Source organism: Otolemur garnettii, unplaced genomic scaffold, assembly GCF_000181295.1.
Source record: "Otolemur garnettii isolate 467f Iridium unplaced genomic scaffold, OtoGar3 scaffold00066, whole genome shotgun sequence".
Classification (NCBI taxonomy): domain Eukaryota; kingdom Metazoa; phylum Chordata; class Mammalia; order Primates; family Galagidae; genus Otolemur; species Otolemur garnettii.
Window position 1 is genome coordinate 10,581,452 of NW_003852461.1, and position 26,111 is coordinate 10,607,562.

The window sequence follows — 26,111 nt, forward strand, 5'->3', positions numbered from 1 at the left end:
GTGAGGGGACTGTCCTGTGCGTGGAGTTGTGTGAGGGGACTGTCCTGCGCATGCAGTTGTGTGAGGGGACTGTCCTGCACGTGCAGTGGCGTGAGGGGACTGTCCTGCACAGGGAGTGGCTTGAGTGTCCTGTCCTGCACAGGGAGTGGTGTGAGGGGACTGGCCTGCACAGGGAGTGTTGTGAGGGGACTGTCCTACACAGGGAGTGTTGTGTGAGGGGACAGTCCTGCACAGGGAGTGTTGTTAGAGGACTGTCCTGCACAGGGAGTGTTGTGAGGGGACTGTCCTGTACAGGGAGTGGCTTGAGTGTCCTGTCCTGCACAGGGAGTCGCATGAGGGGACTATCCTGATATGTGCATCTTTCAGGAAGGGATGAATAATGGTTTCCAGGCTCTGTAATGATTCATGGATCCCTCGGGAAAGGCAGGTTTTTAAGCATTGAGATGTTCACACAAGGACTCTGTGCCAGACTAGAATAGGAGTATCAAGTTGTACCACTTACCATTTCAAAGAACCCCAGATCCTTAAGCTAGAAGACCAATTCCATGGCTTGAGCAGGGAAGATACAAATAAAGCCTAGAACATTTTGCTGTACAAGTATCAGAAAGCATGTCACCATGACTGGTGGTGTCAAGAAGATACAGAAACCAGCTTTAAGGGGCTCCTGCTGCCCAAATCTGGGACAATTTCAGATTATGATAAAGTAAATAAGGGCAGCAATGGATTATAATCCATTAAATGAAATAGGAACCTTGAGTCCGTTCTGTGATAAAGATAAAGATACGTGAAGGAAAGAAAAAGTCTCTTCTTTACACTGTAGTGCCAACAGATACATGTGTCGAGAGTGGTGGATTTGAAAGTTAGCATTTTGCACTCTTGAATTTTTTGAGCAAAGATTATCAGTGGATGCTAAATCTAGGGGAGACGAGTTGATGAGGAACAGGATATTTGCCTGGGTTTAACTGTGTCCCCACATATTACTTATCGGTTGGGACTAGACAGATGGTAACTGTAGACAAGTGGACATCTCAGCCAGGTTAGTATCACCAGTGAGAAGCAGACAGGTGTCGCAGGGACCCAGATGTGCAGGGCCAGGTGTGCGGTTCACCAGAAAAGGCCCAGATCACTTGCTCGGCGGGGGGTGCGAGGCCTGAACCTATCATGAGGGAGTATCAGGCAAATTGGGTGGGGAACATTCTGATGACTGTCCTGTACTCTTTATAGGCCAATGACAAAGGCTGAAGAACTATTCCAGGTTAAAGGAGACTACAGAGCCACAGCCACTAAATGCAAGAAGTGAGCCTGGGCTGGGTTAGTGCTGGAGGGAAAATGCAATCAAGGATGTCATTGAAACAACTGAAAAAGTTGGAACATGGCCTCAGGGTTAGATGTATATAAATATTACACCACACGTGGTGTGCGTGCATATATATGTTTAAAAATACATAAAATATTAAGGGGCAAAAGGGCATGATATATGTAAGTTATGCCTCAATAGTAGAGAAAGAAAGAAATATTCACAGGGAATGGCATAGCTCTGGTGAAATGCCAAAATTGAGAAATGTGGCTTAAAAAGGGTATATGGGAGTCGTCTGGATTGTTCTTGAAACTTCTGTAATGTTGGGGTACAGTAAATAAGTGGGTCCTAGCACTTAGCTGCCATACTTGAACACGTCATCAAACACCTGACCCTCGGTTTCCTTGCCTTTCGGGGGGAATAATGTTATCCCCATTCTTTCTGTGTTACAGGGCTGTGTGTCTGACAGCTTTCTGGCTACAAAGAGCTGTGGGCGTATTTGGTAACATCTAAACACTTCCACGCCTCCAGACTTTGTATTGATCTGAAGGCGTTGGCCCCTCTGCCTTGTGTACCAGTCATGTGTGCTTATGATGTAATCATCAACTACTGCTATTACTGTGATAATAATATCTTGACTAGTCTTTAAAAATGCTAATGGCTAACACCTGCCTGGTGCCCTATAGCTCAGCAGTGCTGTTCTGAGCTCAGCCTGAGCAGTCAAGGCAGAGGGAGGCGTCCAGCAGAGGGTCACAATTCTCTTGCTCCTGTGTCTTTTCCTTTCACCCGTGTTCCTTTTCTTTTGTTTCTCTTGTGATTTTGACCCACCGTTCTTATAGTACAGGCAGTCCCTGGGTTACAAATGAGATAGGTTTTGTAGATTTGCTCTGAAGTTGGATTTGTACGTAAGTTGGAACAGGTACATGTACCTGTTACCCATAATAGCCTCTGTTCATAAGCTCAAGTAGCACGCCAGGAGGATGTTTCCAGTGTGGCGACTGCCTGTAATGGTGACACCTTACCGCACTTTTTTGCTAAGTGACTCCACTTAGATTTTCTTGAGGACAAGAGGGCATGACATTTTCACCTCTGTATTCTCACTGCCTGTCTCATGATTGGCCTTAGGAGCAGGACCATTGCTAGGCCACAGCTCACATCTGTGAAATTTATAAAAGGCACTCTTTCTGGCCAGCTGCAGCCTGCAGGCAGGAGACTTGGTCAGTGGACACCTTTGTATGAAGAGAATTGCCCTTTCTTTGGAGGGCCACAACCTTCTGCCAGGGGCCCAGCCGTGCAGGTGGAGTCAGTCCCTTTCCTGCTTTTCTGCAGCTGGGCACTTTGTGTTGGACACAAAGGAAGTGACTGTGTGTAGCAGCCATGCCTTTGAGCTACTCAGGAAATGAAGGGATAAGTGAACAGATGACACATCTTTTTTGTACCTTTCTCTTCTCGGCCTCTCTGCTCAGCCCCACAGCCAGAGCAGTGATCCCAAGGCCGTGTATTGAGCTGCAGAGTGGCTGCGCTGCCTTGAGTAGAAGCCCTGTGAAGGCCAGAGCCAGGGCACCAGTACCCAAACCCAGCTGCCCTTCCCATGTCAGAGCAGGTGGTCTTGGCAGGTGGACAGCTCAGGACAGGCCCTTGGGCTCTGCACCTTGGTCTTTAAGAAGCACACAGAGGAACCCAGCTCCCAGCCCCTCCCCAGGGGTCTCCAGGCCCTCCCTGGGAAGCCACTCTCCCCAGGCCCAGGAAGAGAAACAACTTCACTTAGGAATTCTGGCATGGGCAGCGCCAGCATGGGTGAGAGCTCTGCCTCTGCAGGCTGCAGTGGGGCCGTGCTGTCAGCTGCACATTTGCAGAGAGAGCCCGGACCTTGTCATCTGGTTACACACAGAGTTCTTTCTACTTTTGACTAATGATTTATGATTATTCTCTTTCAGTTAAAATAATTTTCTTTTAAGATTGCAAAGTGCTAAGTATTTGTTACAGAAAAGTTATGATAGTGCAAACAAAAAGAAAATAAAGAAACCAATAATGCCACTCAAACACAACCACTGTAAACACCTGAGTTTACTATTTTGGTGTCTCTCTGTCTTCCCCATACACACATGCACACACACTCTCAAAAATTGCTTCACCTCTGGGGTGGCGCTTGTGGCTCAAGGAGTAGGGTGCCAGCCCCGTATACCGGAGGTGGTGGGTTCAAACCCAGCCCGGCCAAAAAAAAAAAAAGAAATTGCTTCACGTCTGGGGTGGTACCTGTGGCTCAAGGAGTAGGGTGCCAGCCTGGCCCCCCCCCCCAAAAAAAAATTGTTTCACCTCCATTTATTCATTGCATTTTGGAAACGTCATTCATTCCTTGGAAATTTAGAGATTATACTGATTTGGGAATGTGAACAAGTGATCTAAAAAAGTGAAGTATTATTAATTTGTTGGGAATGGAGGTGAAATTATACCTTAAACTCCAGGGATCCATGTTTTTAGTTTATTGTACCTGAAATAAACTTGCTGGAATGTAAATCTTTCTTTTATGCCAAGCGTGCAATACACAAAGACCCTTACTTCCCAGGAGATTAGCTAAACCAAGCACATTTTAGTCCGTTTCTCTGATGAAATACAGATTTCCCATTAAAAGGAAAATCTCTTCCTTTCAGAAGGTTGAAAAAGATGATACCAAAAAAAGAGAAGGAGAAAAAAAAACAATCCCAGCTGGTTAAATTTAGGTGCTGAAAGAGATCCAATTGGCAGATAGTCCTGAGCTGGGCCCCACGGTTTTCATTTGATTGTGCATTGGATACATTTTCATTCATTTTAAGCCCTGGCCTTTCAGTATTTTGTTCCTTGGAGACAGACAAACTAGTATCAATAGCTCTCTTGGCCTCCATCAAATGGCTTGATTTACTTAAGTGGTCTTTTTTGTTATTCCAGTAAGGAGGGACTTGTGTTTGTTGATACATTTCTGAGAATGATTGTGCAAAGAGGTACTGAGATTCTAATCATTTTCCCTTTGTCTTCTCAGTGGTAGCCTTGCTCTAAACTGAACGATGCTGGACAAAGTGTTGAGTCAATGTGGGAAGAGGGCACTCCAGACCTAAGTCAGGAGACCTGGCTTCTCACCCAGCTCCAACACAACTGAGTGCATTTAGCCTTGGCCAAATCTCCTAATTGCCTTAGGCCTTAATTTCCTTGCTGAAAAGTGGGATAATCATCTCTTCTCTGCTTTTCCCACGGGGGTGTGATGAGAGTAAAATGATCTAATGGGGCTCTCAACCTTGGTTGCACATTGGAATGAGCTGGGGAGGTTGTAAAAAAATACCTTTTGGTGGGCCCCACCCAGACCAGGTAGAATCCAGGGTGACCTGGCCATTGGTAATTTTTTTAATATTCCAGGAGATCATATTATGGAAGAAGGGTTGAAAACCATTAAAAAAAACAAAAAACCCTAGGAGATAATATAAGGCCTAAGAATTTAAATCATGACAAAAAAGTAAAATCACCCATGTTAGTAATGTTAGTGTAATCCTCTGCAGTTTTCAAATGGTGTTGCATGAAGACCTATTAAGAGTAGTATATAAGGCAGTGTACTTCAAACATTTCGGACTATTTCCTTAAAAAAAAAAAAAAAAGAAAAAGAAGAGAATTCACAGCCCAGCTTACACACAAAGTAAGATATAAGTATACTAAGTGGTGTGCAAATACACCTTTCACAGAACAACACTCCCCTTTCTGCCCACAATTCACTCTAATGTTTTTTCTTCTCCATTCTACTGCAGTTTAGTCTATTTCACTAATTTTTTTTATGGTGGTGGAGAACCATGGAATTGATGTAAAGACCTGCTGATGAGTGTTGAAAACCACTATTATAGCTGGCCTACTTCTGGGAGCAGGCCCACGTGCTGTTTTACGTTGGTTCCCCCTAGTTCTAGACCCGGTCTGCTGTCGACTCCCCTTCTTCCCAGGCCTGCACCTCTGCTCGCTGTGTCAGACATCCCAGTAGGGCTTTCCCAGCTCTAGATTTATCTGACCCTTAATTGGGTGGTTCGGAGCTTGGCTTTCTCTTCCATGTTCTCATCCCTCACGCATTACACCTCATTCCTTACACAGTCTTTGCAAACTCAGTGCACAGTGGCAATTGAATTAAATTTTGTTTACTATTTTGTTAAAGAGGTTCCTTAGCAAAAATATTAGAAGCTACGGTTCATGGATAGTTCCAGCTGCAGTGAGGTGCCAGTGATAATTTTGGTTCCTCCACCCTAGAGAACCTGGGAGCTCCTGGACCAGATGTGGTGAAGGAGCATCTCCTTCTCCTTCTGCCTGGTCCTTTCCTTCCATGCCGTGTAGTCCTGGTAGGTATATTGTGCCATTATAGATCGGTGTGCTGCAGGTACAGCGAACTCTCAGCTTTTCTCTCTGCACTCCCCAGAAGTTGGACGAGCACAGTGGTCTCTGTGCCATTGCTGTCTGGGCTTGCTGTGGGCAGGTGCTGGAGGCTCAGAACCCTCTCCCAGAACAGTACTCAACCCAACCCTGATTTATTGCCATGAGGACAAGAAGGTTTGGGAGCATTTGAGTGGGAAGAGAACATCTTCCAGATAGAACTATTTCTGAAAATTTCTCCTAGTTCTTTTTCCTAATGTCTGCTTAATTTATGCTGTCTTACCTCTCCTTGTTTGAAATCAAAATGTATTCAGATTTCTTTTTAAATTTATTTTCCATTGACAAATAAACATTGTATGTATTTATTGTATTTATAGTGTTTTGATATAATATACATTATGAAAGGGCTAGGTGGAATATAAGCATATAATAACGGAGCATAGACCTCAGATTTTGTTATTCTCACACAAATTCTAAAGCAATTTCCGAGAGATATCCTAATTTCCACTATACTGAGTGGTCACAGGCACAGAGTGGTAAGATGGCTTAGATGGCTATTAATAGTCAGAGGTGGCATTTGTACTCAAGTGGACAGATTCTAAGTCCTGGCCTCTTTATTCTGCATCTGGGCTCTGTATATCCATGACAGGCCCACATGACCTTGCTTCCTCAAGGCATGTTGGGTCCGATGCAGAAACACTGATGCAAAGGATGCCCTAACTCCAGGCAGGGGTCAGGGTCGGAGGCACTGCATGCTGGCCCCTAAGGGAGATCGATGGCTTTGTCGGATTCTCAGCCCTCTCAAGCCTTACCTTTCAGCCTCAGGTTTGCCTGAGGCTACCATGACTGACAACACACTAAATCCTTCCTGTCACTGGAGGCTAAGCTAGGCTGGGAAAGGAATCTTGTGAAAATACAGATCAGCTTCTCCTGACCCGTGCTCTCCAGGGGACTCAGGGAGTCCTCTCTCAGACGGCTGTCTCGGTTCCACGGTGATAGGCGTCCTGAGTAAATACTCTGATAGACTAAACACACGTTGCCCATCTTGGCTTGGGAGCTGCAGTCCGGGAGCGCGCCCAGCATAGTCCCCTGTGTGGCTGCCCGGCTTGTTAATCATCGTGCTGGCAGGCTGGCCAGGACAGGGGTATTTAGCTTGGGGCTTATGCATTAGCGTCCATGCTAATACGAGCATTCTTAGAACTATAATTTCCGTTCTGACCTCCATGGACAGTCCTTATAGAGAACACAGACATAAAACAATTCTTGAAATGTCAGGAAGAAATTGCATCTAATGGAGGGTATCTCTGCCAAGGAAAATATACTTTAGTTTTAAAGCATTCCCGTCCAAACGGGGAAACAAGAAAACCTCTTTTGGGGCTGCACTGGAGCCTGAGTGCTTTTCATGCCCTTCTTGAGCCTGTGAGGCCTGGACCGGCCAGCTCCAGGGCAGGCTCCCCTCAGGTTGGGGGACTGCCTGGAGGGAGAGAGGGCAGCTAGCTGACAGGAGGTGACAGCTGTGACCTGTGTGAGCTGGGGTCAGCTAGAAGACCCTCCTGGGGCTTAAAACAAGAAGATTTACAATGAGAACAGATACCATACACCATAATGTCCTACCTGCATTTGTTACACTGGGGAATGTGATCCCCAGCTGAGCCTTGACTCCTTGGCCCTCCTGTGATCTGATACCAGCGGCTGAGAAGCAGGCCCTCTACCCTTTGGAGTTTTGTATTAGGAGATGAACAATCTGCCATCTACCATCATGCTTGTGAGCAGATTTCACTTAGATTAACACTACATTGACAATAATTGCTGGAATTCTGAGTGTTTGTGGCATGCCAGGAATCCATACTTTACCTAAATTATCTCATTTTTACCCTCTGGCAAACACTGCAGGAGGGGTACTGCTGTTTTTTCCATTTTATAGAGAAAACTGGAAAACAGAATGGGTAGGTAGCTTGCCCAAAGTCACATAGGTAGTAAATGGCTGAGCTGGAATTTCAGGTCTAGGCCCATGCAGGATGATCCCCCTGGGGTGGCACCAGTGCCAAAGGAGAGAGAGGACTTATAAAGAACATAGTAGTTTTTATCTTGTTCTTTATGTATTTCTATTTTATGTATATATTTTTAGTGAATGTTAAAATAGTACAAAACTTCACATATGTAAATTCTGGCAAAATAAATATGGATAATAGAAGTTTGTGGTCAAATACTTTCTACTGATTTACAAACAAATTTGGAAATTGCTGTCCTTAACTACAAAGTTCATTTGAAAGAAGAGAGTTTCTTTTCCTGATGAGTAACTGAATAATATTGTGGAAAATCTGAGACTTCTACAGGGTGTCAGGTCCCTGAAGCAGATACTTTTGTCTAATTTGATCACCACTGTGTTCCCAGAACCTAGCCTAATGCCGAGTGCACATTCAGTGAAGAAGATGCCTGAAGTCTGGAGACACAGGTGAACTTGCTCCTACATAAGCCTGTAGACCAAATGCTTGTTGAGATGCTAACTCCTATGTATGGTGTTTGGAAGTAGAGGCTTACAGCCCTTCTCAACCTGTGGGTCACGACCCCTTCATAACAATGAAAATACATCCTGCATCTCAGATATTTACATTACAATTCATAACAGTAGCCAAATTACAGTTATGAAGTAGCAACAAAAATAATTTTATGGTTGGGGGTCACCACAACTTGAGGAACTGTATTAAAGGGTCACAGCATTAGAAAGGTTGAGAACTGCTGCTTTAGGAGGTGACTTGATCATGAGGGTGGAACCCTCACAGATGAGATTAGTCCCCTTATAGCAGAAGCTCTGAGAGCTCCCTCCCTCCATCTGCCAGATGAGGCTTACAGTGAAAAAAGAGCTATGAACCAGGAAAGGGGCCCACCAGACTCCCAATCTGGTGGTAACTTGATCATAGGCTTCCCAATGTCCAGAATTATGAGACAGAAATTTCTGTTGTTTATAAGAAACCCAGTCTACAGTAGTCTGTTACACTGGCCTGAACTGAGGCACATTATGAGTTGGGTGTTGCTAATACCTCATGATTCACAGCATGTTCCACGATGCTGCCGGATACGGTGATGAGCTGTCCTCCTTGAGCTGCGTGTAGCTGGATGTGCAGTGAATGTGGGGGGCTTTCCTCAAGCCCCGCTTGCATCTGAACCACCCTCTGTCATGAAGCAAGCGTGAGGGCTTTCATAGCGAAGGGGTAAAGACGAGAGGGAGAAGGTAAAATCAGTGAAATCAGAGCCAAATCTACTTCTGCCCAGTGATTTCTCCTGATTCCTGATATCTCCTTACCTGCTCTCTGAACACCTTCCTTCTCACCCCCCTCTGTCCCCCAGAGAAGGGTAAGTTTCTCTCTGAAGTGAGATGAGGGGAGAAGATTCGATCAAAGAGGGAGCACTTAAGCCTGACTTGCCAGAGAGCCACATATGAATAATGATTCATGCTCAAACCTGAACTTGCCTCATTCTGTGAGGTAGCCTGGTTTTCTGCTTATCTCATGAGTGAAGACACTGAGGCCTGGGGTGACCAGAGCCTCACGCTGGGCTCCTTCCTGCTCGAGGGTGCAGCTTCATATCTGAGGCACTTCACCCACAGGCAGACGTGTTCTCAGATTGTGTCTGATCTTCCGTGGTGCTAAGTGCTTGGTGATTCACTCCTTCTGTAGCCTGTTTGGTTTTCTCAAAACTGGAAAGATTTCATGTTTTCAGAAGTGCTTATGCTTCTCTCATGAATAACTGGGAACTTGAGGACCTAGGCAGTTCTGTCTTTCGAGTGCCCCTGTCCAGCCTGCATCCCAACTTGTATCTGTCTATCAAAGAAAATGGGTCTGGGGGAATGGAGGTAGGGAGATGTTTTTACCTTGCATTAGACTACATTTTGAACTTGTTTTTCCTGGGTTGCCTAGTTGTTTTGCCCTTTGTCTTATAAATACTTCAAAGATTCCTTACTTTACCATCTGAATCTCTTGGTATCAATCAATTTCCAGAGTTGGCTGTGCATCAGAACCACCTGGGTGACTGTCAAACACAGGGACTTTCCTGCCATTCTCTGGAGATGCTGATTTAAGTAGATCAAGAAAGGGCCCCAAAGTCTGTTTTTAGCAAGTACCACAGGGGCATGGGAAGACAGCCACAGTTGGGAACCAGTGGGCTATCCAGCCCTGTTAAGGGAGAAAACAAGGATGTCCTGCAGGGGTGAAGGTATTGTCAAAGCACAATGAAGGAAGCAGAAAAAGGCACTGAGAATTCATCAAAGCTATACACCGCCATGCATGAGATACCCACTCATCATGGGGGAGCATGATGAGAACACCACCAAAGGCCTGCACCAGACGCCAAATGGGAACCTTCTCTAAATTGACTACACAGTCTTAGCATCTCCAAAACTAACAGTGTGAAATCAAGCCCCAAACTTTGTGTCCATTATAAGAAGGAAGTTCTCTCTGGGGCCTCTGCTGAAGTAGAAGGAGCCCTGAGAGAGCCAGTGGTGAGTGGCTCATCGTCTTGGCCACTCAGGATGGAATGCTGAGGCCACCTGCCCGAGGTCACAGAGAAGCAGTGTGACTGTGGACAGTTAGTGTCTTTACTCTGATCCTGTTTATCATTTGGTATTTCAGAGAATGTGGAGGTGGCTGTTGGGGTTGGGTCATTTTACAGCACGCCTTTTCTGAGCATGACCACGAGGTGCAGGCACCCCGCACTGTGGAAGGCTCAGAGTCCCTGAGGAACCGGCTGGCCACAGACAGGTTAAAGAAATGTTAATGGAGATCATGTCAGTCAATGAAAGTCATGTGAAGAAAACAGAACCTGATAGTGGAGGGTGCTGGGAGAGCTCTTTTCTGAGAAGGAGACAGCTTTGGGGAAGGCCTGGCTGGCCGACAAGCGCCATCTGAAGACCTAGGAGAGAGGCGAGGGGAGTGGGAACGCATGTGGGAGGGTGTCCCAGGGAACTATGAGGTTGGAAAATTAACTTTGTGAACTTAACTTAGAAAAAGTACTACATACCTCATTGCTGAGTATCACTATGGTCACCTTCGAGGTGCCCACCTTGGGAAGCTGCACCCACGCCAGCACCTGGTCTACCCTTCAAGGCGATTTTGGAACTCTGTTTCTGGAATGGCCATCAGAGCTGTCTATCACCTTACACGGCCTCGCTAAGGGCCTAGGAGGGGCCTTAGCTATTTTGCTTTTGTAATTTTTCTTAAAGATATACCCTACCCACCTTTCTACCACTGGTTATGTAAGTTTCAGGTCCCATAAAACCTGGATCTGCCCCCAGGATGTGAAGTCCAAAGGCTCTGTGGTAAGGATGAGCTTGGTGTATTCTAAGAACCAAAGAAAAGAAGGAAACTGGTGTGGAGAGAGGCTTGAAAGGGAGTTTTGTCCTAAGTTTGTTCATTCATTCATTGACTCAGTATGAATCTGCAGCATGGAAGGCACTGCTTGGGGAATAATAGGTGAGTCCCAGTGGAGCTTCAGGTCCAGTGACGGGAACAGATAATAAACATGAGGTATCTAACGTGCTGGGTGACAGTGGTGCAAAATGAAGCAGGCTAAGCAGAGGGGCACAGAGTCCGGGTGGGTGTTTTGGGAGGTCTGATGTTTTATTAGGATGGACAGGAACGCCACTTGTAGAGGAGGAGAGAGTAGGTTAGATGAGGGAAGAACATTCTAGGTGGTGGAATAGCAAATATAAAAGTTCCAAAATGGGAGCATGACAGGCCTTTTTGAGCAAGGGGCTAGAAGTAGAGGAGGGCAGATGAGGTTGTGGAGGGCCTAGGAAGGGTGTTTTCACCCTGAGAGGGTGGGACAGCAGCGCTCCAGAAATCAGGGGAGGGAGAGACCACTGGGTGTCAGAGAACTCAGAGCTGACTACAGGTTGGCCCGAAGGGATCCGGTGGGGTAGGCAGAGCTCAAAATGGAGAGACCAACGGCTGCCAGCCCAGGAGCCCAGGCAAGGAGCTGAGAGCAGAGGCCTGTCTAGGGGCTGCCAACAGGCCAGGGCCGCTTGGAGCTCAAGTTCTCTGTGGGAGAGAGCCAGGGGTAAGATTGCAAAGGCAAGTTTGACTGAATTTAGGAAAGTCTTGAAGTCAGGTCAGAGGCATTTGATACTGATAAGTGAAAATTCCTGAGTGCCGCGAGTAGAGCAGTGGTGACTCCACTGTTGTGTGTGGGAGCCTTTTGGGGACAGCTCTCTGGTGGGCTAGAGATGAGAGAGGATTTGTTCTGAGGCTAGAAAGAGAGAATTTTTACCTAGATGGTGTATTTACTTAAGGGTGGCTTTGGGGAGGATGGCAAAGATTTGAGCTCTTCCCTAAAGCTATCTTGCATAGAAGCACACTATTTTCACTTGAATGGTGCCCTATTTGAGGTACCATCCTAAGTACCTAGTAGGAGGAAGGCATGAAAAATTATCGGGGCTTTACTCTTAGCTCTGTCTTGGGAGAATGAAAATTACATGATGAAAGGTGTGATTAGCGAGGGTGGCAAGGGTAGATGTGGGGGCTTTAATCACTGCGGCAGCCACTTGGCTTGCTGGGTGCTCCAGCGTTCCCAGTGGTGGCGTGGAACGTGGGTGTTCTTGTGTGTAACCCTGTCTTCCACTTACTAGCTGTGTGACCTTGAGTAGATTTTATTTACTTTCTTAGAACCTCAGTTCCCTTATCTGTAAAACAATAATACCAACAGTTCCTCCTTATCCAAGTTACTCCATGGCATACTTACAGTGTACTGTACTAAAAGTTATGTGAATATGGTCTCGCTCTCTTTCTCTTTTTCTCAGAATATTCTATTATACTACATTTTCAGGTAACTGGAGCCATGGAAAGTGGGAGCACAGGCAAGGAGGGCTTGCTGTCACCATGCCTGCCTCAGTGGCAGTTGTGATTGGAGGCAATGTGTATACAGTGCCTAGCTCCTGCTTTGCACCTAGTGGGTGCTCAATAAATGGTGACCCCTCCTGGGTTGCAGTAGGTGGGGTCGCTGTAGGCAGAGAGTGGTTACTACAGAAGCACAGGTTTGCCACTGTGAGGGCCTTCATTAGGGTGAAGATGGGGTCTGTAGGGCCGGGGATAGTTTTGCAGGGCTTGGAAGAACAGCTTGAATAGGACTTAGGCGCTGAAGGAAAAGGTGGATTTGAAGATACCATGAAGATTTTCAACCCAGACAATGTCAAACTAGGTGCCCTCCCCCATACCCCCAAGTGGGGACTGAGCAAGAAAGTGGATTGGATTGAATCTGAGGTAGTGCCAAGTAGAGTAGATTTGGGGAAGATAGTAGATTGCAGGAGTGAGTTCTGGGCTAAGCAAGCAGGTTTAATAAAATACTGTGGTGACAGAGTACTAGTCAGGATATCAATGTGGTTGCTGTAACCCAGTAAACGGTGACATAGGTAAGGGAGAAGTCAGAGCATAACCCATGCAGGCTTCAGACTCCTATTCTGCTGCTCGTTGCTTGGTAATTGGTAGCCATTATTCGAATGGTCCAAGATGGCTTATCCATGTGCTTGCATTGCTCCTGACGGACGGGGCAATGGGGTAAATGGGGTGTCCTTCACACACCCAGCCCTCTAAGAGTACAACCTAGATATTTAGATATTATAAGCACAACTCCTCCCATTCCGTAGGCTGGACTTGGTTTATGGTCTCACCTAGCTGCAAGGGAGGCTGAACACTGTAGTCTTTGTGCTGGGAGGCTGGGTTCCTAGCTACAATTCTAGGGTTTTGGAAGAGGGGAAGAACGGGTGTTAAGGGCAGCTGGTAGTCTCCACTATAGGCAGTATTAAGTAAAGACCTGTGGTTGGGTGAGAACATGGAGAAAAAGAACATGACAGAAGTACTGTCACTGGACTAGAGCAAGAAGTTAACATAGGAAACAGACAAGTAGTCAAAACAGGCTGATACTGGATGTGGGGATGTGGGTTGCAGCTGTGGTCAGCTGTGTGAGATCTTGCAGAGTCTGGGAGAAATGGATTTGGTGATTTATAACTGGGTGGAAACACACAAAGGCTGGACACAGAGGGCAAGTGCAGGACAGGTAGGGGCAGGAGGTGTGGAGCACACTGGGAGGCTCAGCAAACAGCAGGACTTGGGAACCCCAGGAGTCAGCCAGGTTAAGTGAAATTAAGTTCACATGTCTGAAGGGGTTTACAGATATTAATTTTACTTTTTTTTTAATTGGGAAGAAACTTTTAAAAACCTCTTAACTCAAAGGAACTAATCTTTTTGGGAGTTTGCTAATGTGGACGTAAATTTTTTCTTTGGCAGTTTTTTTCCCCATCTCCCCTAGATAATCTTATCTCCATTTTGAATCAGAAATCTTATTTATAGCTTCTCTGAAGAGAATTATTTCAAAGGGAGCAGATGCTTTGCCCTTTGGACTTATTTTCTTTTTAAAAACAGATAAGTGATCCCTCCTTTTTCTCAGGAAAGACAGTTAAATTATTAATTTAAAAACAATGATTGTAAGCGGAAAGGGGGCATAAATCAAAGTAGGAGAAATAAATTTGAATGCTTCCTGTTTTTATATTTCTTTCGTTTTCTTCTTTTGGAGGGAAACTGAAAATGCCAAAATTCCGTCTTTCCCTCAGGACTGGAGGAGAACTCAGCACAGCTGACATCCTTGCCAGACCTGGAGTGAAACCAGGGATAGCAGCATCTCCATATCCTTCCCCCCTACCCCTCTCCCTTGCCCCACCGAAGCAGCCTCTGTTCTTCCTGCTGTCTTGAGTTTGCTGATGGGGCACTGTGGCCAGGAGGCCTCTCAACTCGAGAGGCAGCAGAGGCAGGGTTTGAAGGCCATGTGATTTCTAGGCCTGGGCACATAACTCAGGATTGTCCCTGCAGAGAGCTGCCATCCACTTGGTGCCTGTCTGGGGATAGGTGGCAGAGGGGCTGCAGATCCCTCCGCACCCTCATGACTCACTGCACTGGCCCAACACTGGTGTCGAGGCTGGTATTGGAGGAGCTCATGCAGCTGCTGCCATGGGCACTAGAGTGCTGCAGTCTGGAGGTCAGATGGGATGGTGACGGGGGCCTTGGCACACACTGGACTGCAGGAAGAGGAAGTGTCACTGAGGGCCCCCCACACACAGAGAGGGCAGGGAGTCTGAGTCCGTGTCCTAGTCTCTGGATAGATTCTTTCTGCATCTCTCTGGTAGGGTAGCTGGTCCCCCTCACCTTGATCAATCCCAGCATCAGAAAAGTCACTCTTGTTCCTAGAGAGGCCCATGGGACAGGATGGGGGGCTCACTGGTCAGCAGAGCTCTGCCCTCAGGAAGGTGGAGAGGAAAATGGATAGAGCCAGGGACCCCCAGAGCAATAGCCGCAGGTTTTCACCAGAGCCCTGGTTGAGGAGAAAGGGAGTTAATACAGGTGATGTGAGCAACACAGTACCTAATGCACAGTGAGTATTCAGGAACACAGGCTGCTATTACCCGGTGGGCCCGAGGCAATGGCCCCAGTCCCACCCCAGTTCTCTTTATTTCCACTGATTCAGTGTATCTTTGGAGTCTTCTATCACTGCCACTTATTTGCTCTGTAAATCTCTCACAAACATCCTGATGTCTTACGAAAAAAGACAGTAGAACCAACTTTGTTGAGAAATACATTTTTTTTTGAGACAGTATCGTTTTTAAACATTTTTGAAGTTATAGATGGCTGTGGTGAAAAAAATTGAACCGGACTGAAGAAGACACAGTAAGAAGTAGTTTTCTCCCACTCTTCCTCCAACTCTCAGCTGCTCTTTTGGAGATGGGAAGAGACAGACTCTCACTCTGTCACCCTGACTGGAGTGCTGTGGCCTCAGCCTAGCTCACAGAAACCTCAAACACCTGGTCTCAAGCAATCTTCCTGCTTTGGCTGCCTGAGTAGCTGGGGCCATAAGTAGCTAGTAGCTTAGCCACCCACCTGCCTGGCTAAGTTTTCTGTTTTTAGTAGATGTTTTAGTCTTGCTCTGGCGATCCTCCTGCCTCGGCCTCACAGGGTGCTAGGATTACAGGTGTGAGCCACTGGGCCGAAACACTCTGCCACTGTCGTAATTCTTAAACTTCAAAATGGTTATTGGATATACTTCCAAAACTTGTAAAGAATGTGTGTGGAAATGTAATGTTGAAAACACCACCTCCCAGATGTGCTAATGTACTGTGACACTGGCGCTGTCCTCTCCCTACTTGTAGTGGGCAGAATTGACATTGAGCCTCTGGGTCCAGCCCTTTCAGCTGCAGTCCTGGCTGATGTCCTTGAAAGAAGTGCAGGGAACTTGGAGGCAGCTCTCCTAGGGGAACCCTCGTCCAGACAATATAGAGACAAACTCCTTCAGCATTTCCTGAGAACCCAGGCCTTGGAGCGCCCTCCTGCAGTCTCAATGTGCTCAGCCTCCACTGTTAACTGTGTTACTCTAATTTCATGTAACTGCAGGATCTTTGGGTTTGCAGGTCCCTCTACCCACCAAGAGTCCCTAGTGGGAAGTGAGGTACATGCTGGAAGTGGCTTTTGTTTTCTCCTTAACATACTGCCTCCTCACCCCACCAGCCTATCTCTCTGGAACTTCAGCCCTGTGTGGGGGATGCGGATCTGACGCCAGTGAGCATCTCTCTTCTAAAGGCAGAGGGTGAGCACCCCCTACACCCTGCTCTCCTCCGGCCCTGGTCTCCTACTTTCTCTAGGATTCTGCTGGTGGGATAGCTGCTGAAAAGGAAATGGAAGCGTGCTGTGCGACAGGACAACTGCATGATGTCTGTCAGTCTGTTGGTCGGTCTGACTATCCATCCACCTAACCTTTCTTTATATAGCCTTTTTATTTAGAAACCTTTGCACTGGAGCGTACTTCAGCATACCTCATTCCTTCTAACCACTGTATAGAATTCTGTCAGCTAGCTACATCAGGTTTTATTTACTCCTTTTCTTACTGATGGACATAGATTATTGTGGGAATGCAAGTACGTTTAAAGACACTTCATGCCTCTGCCCACGTTCCCTCCTCTCTGCGAACCTTTACGTGTCACCTAGTGCACAATCACCTGCGTGACAAGTGACGCCTCCTTCCTTGTGAGTCCCCAGCCACTGTCTGTTCTTGCCTAACCCTGGGACCCTTGGTTTGACAATTTTGACAGCAGGAACATGAAATTATGATTTCAGGGTAAGGAGCAGCAGCCAAGCCGGGTGAATGTCCAAATCCCAGGTGCCCATTTTTTCCTAAAGTGCATATTCTAATCCCAAGTGGGAGAAGCACATAACTAGGAAGAATCGGCATTTCTTCCTCTTTGCCAAGAGAAAAGGGAGGTGATGGATGTGGTGTCAAAAAAGGCGTAAATTAAATACCTTGCAGTCTTTCCCTGCCCTTAAATTTGGTATCTTTGGTGTAGGGACTACATAAGGGGCAGTCAGTGCTTTCATTTACACGTGGGATCTCGAGCCTACCAGAGGATGTCCCTGGTGAAGATCTTGAAAATTTGATCTTCACCAAAGTTGATTAGATCACTTAAAATTTCCAGGAGCCTGAGGATTACTGAAATAGTTGCCTTCGAATGGCTCATAACGATACATTTATGACACTGGATATGAGTATATGTTAATGTGTTTGAGATTTAAGTTAAAAAAAAAAGAAAAGGGAGGTGAGTAGAATTATGTGGCTGATAAGTTAGAATAAACCTGGAGACAGCAGCTCCCATGATTTGATATTTTACTGTATTACATAAAAGAGGTCTGGATGTATGTGGCAGTCCAAGGTTCATATGGTGGATCCAGGAAATAATCTCTTTCTGCTCCATCTACATCCATAGCATGTATTTTTTTTCATCTTCAGAATCATGGAATAGCTGCTAGAGCTCCGTCTGTCACATCCACAGGCAGGGAAAGCAGAAGTGTACAGGGCAGATAAGGTCTTTGTCACCTGTCTACCTGCCTTTTGTAGGAGCTTTCACAGCATCCATGCAACACCTAATTCTCATCAGCCAGAGATTGATGATATGCTACTCTTACCTGTATTCAGGCACTGCACCATCCTGAATAAAACTGGGTTCTGCTAGTGAGTAAGGGAAAGTTGGTACCAGGCAGGCAGAGAGCAGCTGCTGCCCTGAGTGATCTGGTCTGTGGTCTGGATTTCTCCAGCGTGCCAACACATAACGGGCAGAGACGTGAAATGGCTGAAGTTTAATCTCTTCACCTTTTCCCATCATTTGGGTTTCTGCCTACTTCTAAGTGTCTTGTCTTAAACGATTGCTTCCTGAATGATCAGGGAGCCCTGGTATAGCACTTGGCTATAATGTGGAAGCATACCACGTGTTCAAAATTTCTTTTCCCCACCTCCTCTTCAGAACAGACCTGTTCTGTGTACAGTCTGTGTGGGACACGGCCAGGTGGCAGGTCTACTGAGGCACTGAGGACCAGTAGTTGACCCTCCAGCTTCAGCGCCCATTGCTACCAAGCTCTCACCCTCAAGCTGGGCCATGTCCCTGGCCTTGCATTCATTGGGCCCTTTAATAAGTCTGGAATTTGCACCAGCACCCTCTAATGCCTGGAGGGTTCTCCCATTCCCTCACCCGTTTTGCAGACCCATTATCAGCATACTCTGCTCATTTTAAATGATTCAGTTCAAGCACCACCTCCCACAAGAAGTATTTCCCATTTCCACAGCATTAATATCCTCTCCTCTGAGGTCACAGAGTTGCCTGAGTGCACTACTGTGATGGTATTTATCATACTGGGCCATCAGTTAATGTACCAGCCTGTCTCCCCCACTACACCCTGGGCTCTTCCAGAGCCAGCAAGTGGATTTGCCGTCAACCTCTTACATCTAAAAGAAATTCTGGTATTCTTTGTTGAATGAATAAATGACAATTTTCAGTGCTTGGATCCACAGAGGGAGTGAGGAAGAGTTTGCAGGGTAGGCAGGCCTTTGGGGAATCTGAGCCCTTCTCACACCATAGCATGGGGAGGCTGTGCCCTGACGTCATCACAGCATAGAGGCCGTAGTTGGGGAGGTCCTAGTTTGTGCAGCTGAAGGGACTCATGAGACCTCACCAGCCACTTGAATAAAATGCTGGGCTTTCTGTAATGGTTTATTTTTGAAGGAACAGGTCCTTGGCACTGATCCTATTTGAATCTCAGAGCTCTATTTAACAGAAAGATGAGCTGGAGACCTCAAGTTATGTTTGTTGTTAAAGTTTGACGAGACACTTGTGTGAGTGTGTGTCATGAAGACTTTGCTTAAGTAATTAACATTCCTGTCAAGGCTCTTTAACAGGGTCCTGTGTTCTGAGCCCCTCCAAAGGCTGCTTTAAGCCTTTGAACTCCCAGCCCTTCAGTTCATGGCCAATTACTGATATGCTTAAGTTTCACTTTTCTAAAAAATACACAAAGGATTAGATTTTCCAGGAGAATTGTTTATTATTAGGAGAACCAACCTTGGAAAGTGAGGTGATTTCAAAATGAAGAGAATAAGGGTAGAAGTGGTCCTAGTGAATGTGTTGGGGGGAATCTAAACATACTTTTAAAGTTAGGAAATGACATGAGTTAATGAGACTATGACAGCAGCTTTCAAGTATTTGGGGGCCGTCATGAGATGAACGAGCAAGCATCTCCTTTTCTTCTTCTTCCTTTCTTCCTTTCTTTCCCCTCCATCCATCCCTTACACCTTACCATTCCTTCTAACTCCTATCAGGTGCCTTTACGTTTATAAAGTCTGTAAGAGAAAAATAACAAATTCTGGTGAGAAAGTAGAGAAAGCAGACCCCTGTACACTGTTGGTGGGAGTGGCAATTAATACAGCTGTTATGGAAACCAGATTCCTCAACAAAAACCTTAAAATAGAACTACCACGTGATCTAGCAATCCCACTGTTGAGTGTATATCCAAAGGAAAAGAAGTCAGTGTGTCAGGGAGACGTCTGCACCCCCACATTTCTCACAGCCCCATTCACTGTTGCTGAGCTGTGCAGTCAACTGACTGTCCACCAGTGGATGAGTGAATAAAGAAAACGTGAGGTATCTACACAACAGAATGGTATTCAGCTATAAAAAGAACGAAATCCTGTCGTTTGCAGCAACCTGGATGAGTCTGGAGAACATTATGTTTAGTGAAATGAGCCAGAAATAAGAGAAATACCACATGTTCTCACTCACATGTGGGAGTCAAAAATACTGCTCTCTTAGAAGTGGAGAGTGAAATCGTGGTCACCAGGGGCAGAAGGATCACTTGAGGCCAGGAGTTCCAGACCTGCTTGGGCAAGATCAAGAGTCCATTTCTACAAAAAACAGAAAAGGTAGCGGGATAATGGTGCACACCTGTTGTCCCAGCTACTTGGGAGGCTGAGGCAGGAGGATGGCTTGAGCCCAGGAGTTTGAGGTTGCTGTGAGTTGTGATGATGCCATTGTACTCTAGCCTGAGAGGCACAGCAAGACACACAAACACCTACCCCCCCCCCAAAAAAAAAACAAAACCTCACCCTTCAAAAATAAAAAGCAAACTGTGATTTGTGGCTGAGTAAAATTGCCTTCCAACAAAAAAGTACTACATTTCCCAGTCTCCTTTGCAGATAGGTATGATCATGTGACTAAGTCCGAGCCAGGATGAGATTTAAGTAAAAGCATTTTTCCTCTTCTTGCTTTGCTGTGTGGCATGCGGCCGCAGTCTGGAGCCCCAACTCCAGCTTTTTAAGGAGGGCAGAGCAGTAAAACAAGGGTTCTGCGCTCTTCTGACCAAGAAGCCCCCACATCAGTCCTACGTTCCTTTGGGCAAGAAACACAGTTCTATTTAAGCTACTTACTTTAATTTTAGTTTTTATTTTGGCTATAGCTGAACCCACTCTTAACTAGGACAATTACAGAATATTTTCAGGTACATAATCTGTTTTGATTTTAGCAAGTACCCTGTAAGATATGACTGTTTTTATTTGACCAGTGAAAAAACTGAGACCCGGGCGTTATTTGGTTTCCTAAAGGTCACGTAGCCACCAGAATCTTCTCACAGAGTTCAGAGCGCATTGGGATCACATCACACTTCCTTAGCAGGCACAGTCACATGCCTGTCCCATCGACCTGACCTGAATTGGGCTGTCTTTGTCACCTACAAAGTCGGGTTTCACACATGGTAAGAGCTCAGTGTCTTCATGGCTCCCTGGGATAAATCTCTTCTATCTATCATCTGGAATCACTTGCATATTCATGTATATCTATATATGCAAAAACTGGCACAGTCTCACTTGATTCATTCCATCTAGTCTTCATAAAATATTTATGAAAACTCTTGCTATATGTCTAATGCTGCACTAGGAGCAGGGGAAACAAAAATAATCACATTTCCTGCCCCTGACGAGCTCACAGTTGATCTCTGAGGGCTCTGAAGAATTTCCTTCCCTTCCTAATTCTGAGATGATAGATCAGTGTGTCCATTTCATCAGTTTGCATGAAAGCAGTTTGGCCATTCAGAGAAAGCCCACACTCTCAGTGGGGGCACATCTGGCTGGCACTTCGTGGTGGTGTTAGCATATGATGCTCTGATGGAGGCTGGATGTGGGACCTGAAGCTTTGACAGCCTTTTGAAAACTGGATGAGTTTTTAAGCTGTGTGGCAGGAGTCTCAGCAGTTGAAAGCCTAGACGAGGATTCTGTCTGCGGCTCTCGTAGGTGTTAACGTTGTGTCCGGTTTCCCCATGGCCTGTGCCTCAACAGGTAGCAGGAAGTAAAAAGTCCAAGTATTAGACGTAGTTATTTATTGCTGCTAGCCCTGGCCTTTCTGAAGTGCAGGAGATTGGCATGATGAAGAAAGACTGTAGTGGCCGGGCATGTTAGCTCATGCCTGTAGTCCTTACACTCTGGGAGGCCAAGGTGGGTGGATCACCTGCACTCACGGGTTTGAGACCAGCCTGAGCAAGTGCGAGACCTCATCTCTAAAAACAGCTGGGCATTGTGGCAGGCACCTGTAGTCCCAAGCTACTTGGGAGGCTGTGGCAAGAGAATCTCTTGAGCCCGAGTTTTGAGGTTCCTATGAGCTATGACTCCAGGGCACTCTACCCAGGGGACAGAGTGAGACTGCCGCAAAAAAAGACTGTGCACTCAGCTGTTGCCAGAGCAACAACAGATGAGGCTCAGAGAGGCCCGCACTTCCACCAGCAGAAAGGTGCCTGAGAGTGCGGCCGACCCCCAGTCCCAGCAGGCTTTTATTGTGTTTTAACAGCATTCACCATATAGCATTCGCTGATTCATCATGATTGCTAGGGAGTAAAAGAACTTTGCGCTCATACATGCCAGTATGGGTGGCCTTGTTTAAGTATCAAGACTTAAAAAGAAACAATGTATAGGGGAGTGCAGCAAAGGGTCTTGGTTAAAATTAGCTTTTAAAGGGGAATGCTGGCCTGGGGGGAAAATGTCAACTGCCTATTAATTTATACTATTAATCTGGTCCCGCTAGCCCAAACGGCTATTTCCTAATCTATTCTTTTAACTTGCCAGTTAAGCATTTTGTCCGTTGTTGCTTTTTTCAGCTCTTAGCTCTTGTGCTCCTTAAAAACTTTTATGCTGGAAAAGGAAATTTGTTTAGGATATTCCTCTTACAACAGATGAATAAATTTCTCATTATTTTTTGTACCCTTTAGAACCTTAAGAAATTAGTAGGGGCATTTCTGTGTATGTCTGTGTGTACATCTCTGTATACTAATTACTTGTTGATAATTTACAAATGGATGGTAATAATTTTTTCTGTCAGGTCAAAGAAGGTTAAGTAGTTATGTCCTAGTTATTCACGTTTAGGAATCTTTCCCAGAGAAATAGAGAAATAGCCTAGAATGTAGTTAACAATTCATGGATAAAGTCATAATAACAATCTTAGTTATGGTACTAGAAATACTGTATACAAAATAAATGCTCCACAATAAGGGAATGAGTGTACAAATTTTGTATATAGGTAAGTTAAAACATAGTCAGGAGCAGTGTGCAAAGATATGTTGTTCAATCTCAGCTACTTAAAACAATAAATATAAAAAGTAGAGGAATTGACTACACATGATAATGATTATTTCTGGATAGTGGGATGATGAAATATTTTTATTCTTTTATTTAAACACTTCTAAGTTTTTTTTTCTTAACAATAAGCATTATTTTTCTTATGAGAAAAGTTATATTTAAAATTTTAAGTCTTGTCTAAAATATAGATAATCCTGTAGCAAACACTGAAAACATCAATGCCAATTTCTTTTCTGCCTGGGAAATAGCATGCCAGAGAAGAGTGAAATGAATGGAGCTATTCTGTCCCAAGTTCATTGCTGGTCATGTTTGGCATCAGGACCTTCTGTGAGAGGTTCTGACTGTGCACAGATTGAATAGGCTGGCTGAGATCCATGTCTGTGGCACTGTGGTTGCAGGCGGAAAGAGAAGGTCACTCCATAAACCTTTTTGCCAGTGACCACGGCTGCACAGCCAGTGACTCTAAGTCTGCAGGAATTCCTGTGACACAGAGTTCAGTGTTTACGGAAGGTGGTGCAGACCCAGGAAATAATAACATGAATGGATTTAATTTCCTACTGAGTGTTTCATGATGGGGAGTACTGCACAGGGGCTTCTTTGGAATGCTGTAATTGTCGAATTAGCAGAGAACCCTCCATTTCACTTCACCCCAAATCCTAGATTCTCTCAGGGTTCCTAGTGAAGTGAGGGAGGAGAAATCCTGTTTGGAATTACCCAGACTATTGTGGCTGTGCCACTTTCTGGTTGTGTGACTTTGGACAACTTACTCATTCACTTCAGAATTATTTTCAAGTTGCTGCTTTGGGGCAGGTGCTGAGAGTGAAATCCTGCAGGAGGGAGCCAGCCCTGCCCTGCCCTGCCCTGGGGAAGGGGGATGCAGACGGCTCTCCTTTCTTTTGTCTTCCCTGAAGTGCTGCTGCTACCCCTGGTTTGGTTTCAGGCCATCTTCGCTTACATCCCCCAGTCTCACTGGACAGTCTCAGTCCCCCATCACTGCAGATGCTGCTTGCTGAGGGGTGATGGCCGGTCAGACAGCCAGGTCCGGTGCCCTCCTGAGCCGCAGACTTGTGGAGCCAGGACAGTGACTGGCTGGGTCCTCAGCTGTGAATCTAACAGTGTGTGAAGCCTGCTGGTTCAGAATGGGGTTTGGTGTCCTCCCTGCTTTTCCTCTCTCCAAACCAGCATGAGTGGTGCTGTTGCCTCTCCAGTGTCCAGGCCACAGATCCCCACATCGCCTTTCTTTGCCCTCCTGTCTAATGAGCCACCCCTTCCTCTTGTAGTTTCCTCACCATTCTCCAGTTCCTTCCATCATTTCTTCACATTCCAGATCACAGCTAGGTCCTCGAGTGTGACTCTGCCCTGGCATTCCTCTGTGTAGTACCTGGCCCAGAGGCCAGGCCCTGCCTCCTTGGCATGGCCTGGCCTGTCCATCTCCCTGCCTGCCCCCCCTTTCCCTTATACTTTAAAGCTTCAGCCATATGAAATTACTTTCTTCCATATCATGCTCATTTTTTTTTAGAACTGTTCTGTCTAAGGTTCTCCCTTGCACTCATTTTCTGGCATTTATCTGGATGCCGCCATCTCATTCTGTGGATATTGAGTGAGATATTACTTCCTCCAGGACATCTCCCTCGAGCTCCCAAGGCCCTGCACCCTGTCCCCCAGGACCCCACCCTCTGTCCCCAGTGTCAGGGCACGTCACCTGCTCTGTGTCCTCTCACCAGTAGACTCTGAGGGCAGGGGTCTCCACAGTTTGTGTTTTGCAAATTCAGTCCAATAATAGGTAATTGTAGGTACTTATTAAATACTGATTTAAAAATGAACCAAGTTTTGTTTCTTCAATGATATCAATCTGATAAAGTTGATATTATTATTATTATGGTACTATCTTTATGCCAGATATAATAACAAAACAATAGTTTTGATCTTTTGGCCCTTCTTCGAACCAAATCCTAGTAACTCAACTCTGTCTTCCCTGTGGGAGCTCGTCAGCCCTCTGGCCTGCTGACTCGGGTGGCCCCTCCACTGAGCTCTAGGCCCTGCCTGAATGGGACTGAACCCTGAGATCTACCACACTTTTAAAAATAATACACTGGAATAAAAACTCTCACACATAGAACTACTGTGTAAGTCTTCTCAGAAAGGGGGAAGTGCCTGGATAAGAATAATGGTTAACATGCATTGAGAGCTCTTACATTACATAAATTAGTTTGATCCCCCAACAATTCTGTGAGCTAACTACAATTACCCCCGTCATACAGATGAGAGAGCTGAGGTCCAGAGAAGCTAAACAACCAGCGGCAGGGCACAGAGCAGAGGGTGGAGAACCACCACAGGCCACCATGCTGGCCGCCTCCCCGGCTGGACGCTGAAGAACCTGACTATGAGCTAGATTTTTCTGGTTCTCAAAAGCAGAAGCAGACTAACCAGTAAGGCCTGTGCCATGCTGAGTCTTCCTCTCCCTCAGACACTGTCCACGCTTGCCAGAGGACCCAGCACATTCTGCTGGGATCCGTTCTTCTCTGGAGCCTTCTGTGGCCCCCAACCTCCCTTCCTGAGTAGATGTTGACCTTTTCTGTGATGGGCAGTTCAGCACAGTGTCTAAAACATCAACTTTGAATTCTGACTGGGTCGCCTCAAAGCATAGCTCTGTCACTTACTAGGTTTATGACCTTGGGTAAATTATTCAACTCCCTCTGCCTCACTTTCTCATCTATATGAGGAGAATAATATTACTCAACTCACAGACTATTACAAAGATTAATGGCGTTAACATTAATGTAGATGCTGAGGGTGGCACCTGTGGCTCAGTGGGTAGGGTGCCGGCCCCATATACCAAGGGTGGTGGTTTTGAACCCAGCCTCAGCCAAACTGTAACAACCACCACAAAATAGCTGGACTTTGTGGTGGGCACCTGTAGTCCCAGCTGCTACTCAGAAGGCTTAGGCAAGAGAATTGCCTAAGCCCAGGAGTTGGAGTTTGCTGTGAGCTGTGACGCCATGGCACTCTACCAAGGGTGATAAAGTGAGACTCTATCTCTTTAAAAAAAAAAAAATTATATATAATGTATGCGGAGTCCTTAGAGCAAGGTTTGGTACATTGTAAGCACTAAATATGCACTGGCATTTTGTAATTTAAAATAATCGTGTCTTGTTGCTGGGCCCAGTGGCTCACGCCTGTAATCCTAGCATTCTGGGAGGCTGAGATGGGTAGATTGTTTGAGCTCAAGACCAGCCTGCGCAAGAGTGAGACTTTGACTCTACTACAAGGAGGAAAACTGAAGCAAGAGGATCTCTTGAGTCCAAGAGTTGGAGGACGCTTTGGCATTCTATCCAGGGCAATAGCTTGAGACTCTGTCTCCAAAAAAAAAAAAAAGCAATATTTTTTTGTTAACTATGTACTCAAGCTGGTGTTGGGGTATGTTGATTATAAATGCCAGGGTAGCTTGACTGATTGCAGAGTGCAGGCAGCC

General features: G+C 45.9%; 1 protein-coding gene and 1 non-coding gene across 2 annotated transcripts in view; both read left to right on the forward strand.

Moving 5' to 3' along the window:
* The window catches only part of ROR1 (receptor tyrosine kinase like orphan receptor 1), a 432,169-nt gene that overhangs the window by 172,704 nt on the left and 233,354 nt on the right, over window positions 1–26,111 (forward strand). The window lies entirely within an intron of this gene.
* LOC111726464 lies at window positions 16,929–17,065 on the forward strand. Its single transcript, XR_002774229.1, has one exon. It is a non-coding gene; the product is annotated as a small nucleolar RNA SNORA13 (small nucleolar RNA).